The following is an 8,208-nucleotide window of genomic DNA, read 5'->3' on the forward strand; positions in this document are numbered from 1 at the left end:
AACCCTACCCAAGAGTTCTGGCTCAGCAGCAGGAGTACCTGGAAAGAGAATTAGGGGAACATCATGAGAGGTCAGCTGCATGGTGTTTCACCCAGTGAAGTGTGGCAAAAACAATGCAAGGTCAGAAGTCCAATGACATAGTGGGCAAAAAACCCTGTAAAAGCATCCCCATCAGAAAGGGTTAGCTTTGGGGCTCCTGCCACATAGAGGCACCAATGCTAGGTACAACAGCCCAATCAAATATTATTTTCCTCTTCTCTTCTAATTTCTCCTCCTCTTGGGAATGACAATGGAAGTGGCATAGAAGCATCAGTTAGAGAATAGAGGAAGAACTGGGGTGATGGAGAGAAAAAACAATAGACCGTGCACCCCCACTTCTATTTGGCAAAATTTGGGGTGAGACCCAAGCTAGAAGGGGGAAGAAGGTGTGGACTGGATGAAAGACTGGAGATTAGATTTGATTGAACTTTTCAGTACTAGAAAATGAGCCTATTTTAATTGCCAAAAGTGCCCAGAAGAGCCTTAGAATCCGCACAAGATACCATCCTCATGGGAAAAGGAAATCTGATAGAGCAAATTTAAAGAAGATGGATAGAAGGAAACTCAGGCCATTTCCTGCTTGGACTTTATCAAGTACTTAAGAAACCAGTTATAATAGCATTTTTGTTTCCTCTTCCATTCTCTCTGTCCCTGTGGAATTATACTTTTGCCATCACTTTAGTGAGATTTCGGGGGAGAGAGAAGATGGACACATAAGTCAATACAAGTGCTTTTTATTCTTTTCTTCATCAAGAGCTCCTTCTCCAGGAAGACTAACCTAACCTACTGATATCAGTATAGTCCCAAATTTCCACTTAAGTATTGGGTGTATTCCACTTACACAAGCTTATTTAAAATTTTAACTATGGTCCATTATCTTGTAGCTACCATCTGAACTCCTTTCTCTGAAAGAATAATCATTGACTATCTCATCCGCCACCTGGTGGCCACTCTGAAGTACAATTATGCTAATATGACCACACTTAGTCTACGGCTTTTCATCTGTTCACTGCTCCAACCATCCACCCATCCATCCATGGTGCACTTCTTTGGGGCAGGGTCTAGGCATGCATGTAAGCAGAACACACACAGCTAGTGCCCTTCCTTGAAGAACTGACAATCTAATGGGGAAAGAAAAACATGTAAAACGCATGTTTATTTTTATTGTTTGTTTACTGTTTATTTTTAAGGGTGCTTCATAACAGTTAAGAGTCTAAGGCCCACGTCTGTGTTTTCAACCTTTTTTTGTTGTTGTTTTGTTTAATTTGTCTTCTCAACTGGCTTCCTTCCTGAAATCTAACAAAAGATACTTAAGTTTTTGCCTTCTTAGGGAAAAAAAAAAGCTGAAGAAACAAACCTCCCATCAACTATGTAACCCCTAAATCATCTTCTTATTTCTTTCCTTCTATTCACAGCCAAGTTTCTCCAAAGTGGGGTCTACACCCTCTGTCTCCTCTTTCCTGCCTCTAATTCATTTTTGTGGTTCCTTTTATTTATCAATATATTTCTTTTTTTTTTTTTTTGTCTTTTTCATGACCGGCACTCAGCCAGTGAGTGCACTGGCCAGTCCTATATAGGATCTGAACCCGCGGCAGGAGCGTCGCTGCACTCCCAGCGCCACACTCTCCTGAGTGCGCCATGCGGTTGGCCCCCTAAAATATATTTCTAACAACAAAAAACCCCCCAAAAACCAAAAAAAAAAAAAAAAAAAGAAAGAAAAGAAAGAAAGAAAGAAAAAAGAAAAAGAAAAAAACTGGAAAAAAAATAAAAATAAATTTATTATAAAGTAATCAAAATATGCAGAAAACAAGAAAATATGTATTTGTCACCCATTTTTATCAAATACTGACATGTCATATTTTCCTTAGATCTTCTTTCCACAAGCAATAAAATATCACAGATAGTGATGCTCTTTGTTCTTCCTTCTTTCTCCCTTTCCATTCCTTTCCCTCCTGCTTCTCCAGAAAAAAACAATCATGAGCATAATTCCTGTTGCTTTGTGTTGCTTCATCTCCCTTGGATTTGTCACCCCACTTCCCCTGGGTGACGAAGATGCAAAGGATTACTCAAAGCCCGTCTCTTCTGAGCAGTGAGAAGCCCCAAAGTGGTTAACTTCCCTGGGACCTTCCAGCAAGAGGCAACCCTTCCTCAGGAAATTAACACCAAATTGAGGTTCTCTTCCTGCATTTATTTTCCAGACCAGGAAGTTACAGGAAGAGACATAGGTGGGGTTATAGTTTAACAGTATAGGCTGGTAACTTACAGTGAAACAAGCCAGATGACATTCCAGTAAGGCTATCAACAAAAGCTTTGATCTTGGCAAACATTCCTTCTTACAGCAATTTCTCAGTATCTTTACATAACAATCAGTAACTAGTCTGTCTTTGAGCCAGCAAACTGCTGTGCCACAAATCTTTACCTTACACCAGAGACTTATAGCCTGAGGAAAATTTCCTGTCCTTGCAAGGTCAATATTTGAAACTGCAAGGTTTTGGAAAACCAGGCCCTGTGAAGTACATATGCTTTATAGTTAATTCCACAATTCCCATTCATGTACTCACACTTTTACTACCCATTGAATATTATTTTAAATACATTAAATGTTATTTCAGATGTTTGTAAACTTAGCAAATCATCAAAAATGTTGCTTTTTTAAAAACTCAACTTTACGTTTATGTTTTTCATATCTACCCATATTCAAACACGGAATTCTGGTTATTTTCACCACTGCATACTGTTCCACTGTCTGACAAATTCATATATGATATATCCATTCTTCTTTTGATGAATATTTGGGTCATATTCAGTATTTTTCTATTTCAAACAATGCATCCTATGAACACTCTCATGGACACTTTGCCTCTGTCTTTCCCCCAGGAGTCCTCTCCAATAAGGGTCTTCACTGGCCCATCACATCCTCTGTTGTCAACAAGAAATGTGTCTGTGCCCAGCACTGGATTCTGTCTCCTGTCCACGCAACTTGGTTACACAGGTGATTCACCTTCCATGTTAATTCTGCCTTATGATGAGTCCACTTCTGAAAATTCAGAACCATAGTAAGATGACTTTTTCTGTCTCAAGCGAAGTAATTCTGATTTCTTCTACTCTTAGTTTTATTGCTATTAAGTGATGATATAATAGTTCAAATAGAAGCTTGTTATGATTATAAATTTTAGGATCATATTTTATAATTTTAGATTATTTAATTGCCAATCTTATGATGACTTCCATGTTGTTCAGTTTGTAAGCAGAGTATTTTTATTGTTAACAAGTCTAATAAATTACTCCAGAAATGCTAGTTATTTTTTTATCATTGCCAAGAAATGTGAACATTTTTAGGATGATATGTTATAAAACTATAATATTGTGATATTCTAAAATATATATTTGGTCTTTGTCCCACTTTCCTAACATACATCTCTTAAAACCATTGGAATTTCCAGAACAATGAGTGTTATGCTAATGAGATGACTGAAGGCTGGGGCTCCAAGATATCTTCAGGCTGGGGACTGCCAAGGCACAATTAGAGGGGTGGGGCTGTGTGGAGCTAGAGCTGGGTCTAGAGCTCACAAGCCCCTCAAGCCCATTCACAAACCCTTCACACACAGGTCTGTATGCTAGGTAACTGGCAAAAAGGTCCTTGGAGCCTTGGTTGAAGAAGGAATAGTCTTTATTCAGCACACCCATGTCTAGGAGCTAGGCAGTACAAAGAGAAACTCCGAAACTCAACTGCTACCGGCAAAGTCCAAAGACAAACTGAAACTGAGCAGCTGCCAGCAGAGTAAACATGCTCTACTTTTAGACACGAGCTCTCTGCCAGCCAGCCTGCTTCACAAACTCAAGAACACACAATAGCAACAAAACTAAAAAGAGACATTGGTGCACATGCATGCTAACTCAACCCCCACACAACTTGTTTACAAGGAAATGTGCTGCATGACCCCCAAACAGACCTGAGCTAAGGGAGCCTGACTAAATTATCCTATTTTCCCCATAGGCCAAAATGTGCCAAACTCCAGGGAAAGGAGAAGGCCTGAAGGTTGAGTTAATCACCAATGGCCAATGATTTAATCAATTGTGCTTATGTAATGAAGCCTCGATAAAAAGCCACAAGGACTGGGGATTCAGGAGGTTTCCAGATACCTGAACATGTGGAGATTCCTGGATAGTGATGTGCCTGGAGAGGGAGAAGCTTCTTCTCACATACCTTGCCCTGTCTCTTCACCTGGTGGGTTCATCTATATCCTTTGTAATATCCTTTATAATAAACTGGTAAACATAAGTAAGTGTTTCCCTGGGTTCTGTAAACAACTCACCAAATTAGTCAAACCCAAGGAAGGAGGTGTAGGAACCCTGATTTATAGTTGGCCAGTCAGAAGCACAGGTCACAACCAGGCTTGTGACTGGCATCTGAAGTGCAGGTAGTCTTGTGGAACTGAGCCCTCAGCCTGTGGGTTCTGACGCTATCTCCAGGTATAGATAGTATCAGAATTGAGTCAAATTAGAGGACACCCAGTTGGTGTCTGCTGGAGAATTACTTGGTTGGTGTATGGGGAAAACACCTCACATCTACTCAGAAGTGTTAAGTGAATATGTGAGTAGAGAGTAGGAAAACACACTTTGGTTTTTTCCTGTATGAATCCACACAAATATACAAGTGCAAATCATCTTCCTAGTAAATTGTTTCCATCTTACATGATTTCAAGATATTTCAAAAATGTTGTTATTGCTCTTTAAGAAGTCTCTTACATTATAATCCAGAAAACAGCATTTTTTGGTCTCTCTTCTAAAGCAATTTTGAATTTTCTCTCATTTAGTTTCAAGTGGAAGCTGATAGAACTGAAATTGCAAGGACAAGGTTTTATAATTTAGTCTATTTAGAAGTGAATTTCTTGAGTCAATTGTTTCCTTCCCCTTTTAGGCAGTGCTGAACTTCAGTTGTTGCTGTTAACCCTGTCCCCATAACATGAAAGGTTATGGGAATGTTATGTGAACAATCTTAACACTGGGGACATTGGAAACTCAAGTTCCATTTCTATAGACCAAGGCCTGAATCACATTAGTGATAAGACAAATATGTTTACAAAAATAAATTTTGGTTTAAACAAACAAACCAGAAAAAGCCCTTTGATTGCTCTAATTGTTTAGGTAAAATCCAAACCCATTCCTGTGGCCCCCAAGGTCCCAAGGGGGCCAGGCCGGAAGTGCTTCCCCCACTCTGTGTCTACCTCCCACTCATCACAGGTCTTAAACGACATGGCCCTAGAGAAACCTTCACTAACTTCCCACTCAAAATCATCCCCCCCTTTCTTCTTTCTTGTCCCTCCTTTCACCTTGTCATTAATTGCACTTCTTTCAGCATTTCATCATGTCATTTTTGATGTGGTTATTTGCTGACTGTGCATGTGCACAGCTCCATTTTCTGTATCTGGTGTTTTGTAGGCACAGGGTTGGGGGTGCTTATGGCATTTGGGGGGTCGATTCTTCCTTAGGCAGTGTATTAGGTTTTGCTGTGATAATGATGCTTAACAACCATCCTTCAAATTTCAACTCTCACAACAAACACTGCTGTCCCTTGCACAGGTCTGGGGCTGGGCTGGGCTGGGCTCCCTTCTCTCATGTCTGTTTCTCATTCAGAGGTCCAGGTGACGGGAGCAGTGGCTGCCTGCATATTTTCTGATGGATGGTGCCAGTGTAAGCGTGAGGAAACACAGAACGGTTCTTAACACCTCACCCAGAACTGGCACAATCTCATATCTGCCCACACTTTTGCTCTGGGCAAAGAAATTCTTATGACCCAAAGTCAATGCAGGAAGTTTGATATCTATAACAGCCGGATTTTAAATACTGGTAATACATCTGCTATGGTCTGAATGTTTGTGTCGGCTCCCCCGTGGCCACCCCCAATTCATATGTTGAAATCCTAACCCCTAAGGTGATGGTATTAGGAGGTGGGAGACTTTGGGAGATGATTAGGGCTCTGCCCTTATGAATGGGATTAGTGCCCTTATAAAAGAGGACTTGAGAGAGGTCCCTTACACCTTCCACCATGTGAGGATGTGAGAAGCTGGCCATCTTTGAGGAAGCCAGGCCTCACCAGACACTAAATCTGCCAGTGCCTTGATCTTGCACTTCCCAGCCTCCAGAACTGTGAAAAAATAAATTTCTGTAGTTTATAAGCCACTCGTGTTATTGTGTTTTGTTATAGCAGCCAGAACAGACTAAGACAACCTCCCAGTCACTATGAAAACCCCAAATACCCTTAGGTGCTGAATCGCTGCACCCACCCTCATTGAGAACACTTCTCAGTGCCTGGCACACAGTAGGCACACATGGATGTTGGCTGAAAAATTAACTGCCAAATTGCCCTCCAGAACTGTTGCAAAACTTACTCAATGTCAAGGGGGTGTTATTGGTATTAGTTTAGTGTCCTTAAGACATTATTTCTTGGAAGGCAGCTATGCTCACCACTATACCACCAACGCCGCCCCCAAGACATTATTTCTTCCATGCAAGAAGATACCTCATTTTAATTTTTTAAAAGGAGGCTGAGAATTTTTTTCATATGTGTAGTGACAATTTCTTTTAGAAATTCTCTATTCAAGTCTTGTACTCATTTTTCTACTAAATTTTCCTTTCTCGTTTGTAAGAATGCTTGTCACAGGTAATGATTTTATGACAGGCAGAAATTGTTAATATTTATATAGCCTAATCTCTCATCCTTTTCTTTCATGGCCTGCTGAAATGCACGTTTTTACTGGGAACACGATGTTGCACCAAATGGACATAATATAATATATTTAACCAGTCCCTTATTATGGGCTATTTATATGGTTTCTCGGTTTTTCTCGCATAAGTAACATTGGGATGAAGATTTTTGTACAAAAGCACTAGAAGTGGGAGTATCATATCCAAGTATATTTTTTAAGTTCTTGATAAAGTTTGCAAAATTACTACTGAAACCCTCCTCCCTAGGCCTTACAACTCAGATCCCCAAGCCCAGGACCCACACCCCAGGCCCTGCTGATGAAACCCTTACTGGTCAGCCTTGTTTGGCAGCAAGCAAGGAGAGAGGCGGACAGCCAGTCTAGAAGGGCAAAGGGGAATTTTCCAGAACACCTCAGATGTTCGTTCTGCAGGAATTGCATTTCCCTTAGGTCTTTGTGGGACTTAGTTCTCCCTCAAATGGTTCTCCCTTTGCTGGCCCCTTCATCTAAAAGAGACTTTGACCCCAGCTATTCCCTATCTCATTATACTATATTTTATTTTGGTTTTTTGCCTTAATATCATGTATTTCTATTCAATATTATCTCATTAATTTATGTGTTTAAGTTCTGTCAGAAGTTATCTTGTTTGGTTTGTTGACTGCAGTATTTCCAGCACCAAGAACAGTTTCTGGCACAGAGAAACTTCTCAAATTGGCTGCTCATTAGAATCATTTGTGAAGGTTTAAAATCCACTCCCCTCCTCCCCACCATAAGAAATGTTTAATTATTAAATCACTTTACCAAGAAAATGTTAAATATTTTCTCTGGGAGACAGAGAATGTAGTAGATATTCTCAAGCATGTTTATTCATTGCTGTGTAATTAGGTTCTTGACAAGCCCTTTTTAATGTAGCTAAGACTGTGGTTGTGAAAACTATAAAAATTATTGTAATTATTTAATAAAGCTATCATTTGTTTGGAGAAGCAACTAGAAGAATTCATCCAAGTGTGTGTGCGGGCGTGTATGCTGGGTTGTTTTTACTTTCAGCCCAGAAGTAGAGGAGCTTAAGTTAGCTTGCACTACCTGTGCCTACATTTTTTTACTGTAGAAATGTGATATGCTAAATATAGGATGGTACATTATAAAATTTTACTGCTTGAGGGTAGAACAGAATACAATTAAGAATTTTCAGGAAGAACTCATTTAACCTAAAGACACTTAGTTTCTTTATGGATTTTGAATTTTGTATGTCACTGTGCCTGTAAAGAAATGTACTCATAGTGAAGTCACTATTCACTATCTGTTGTATATAAAACAATATATTCCGGGCCGAGCCTGTGGCGCACTCGGGAGAGTGTGGCGCTGGGAGCGCGGCGACGCTCCCGCCGCGGGTTCGGATCCTATATAGGAATGGCCGGTGCACTCACTGGCTGAGTGCCGGTCACGGAAAAGACAAAAATAA

This window comes from Cynocephalus volans, chromosome 1 (genome assembly GCF_027409185.1).
Source record: "Cynocephalus volans isolate mCynVol1 chromosome 1, mCynVol1.pri, whole genome shotgun sequence".
NCBI classification, from domain to species: Eukaryota; Metazoa; Chordata; class Mammalia; order Dermoptera; family Cynocephalidae; genus Cynocephalus; species Cynocephalus volans.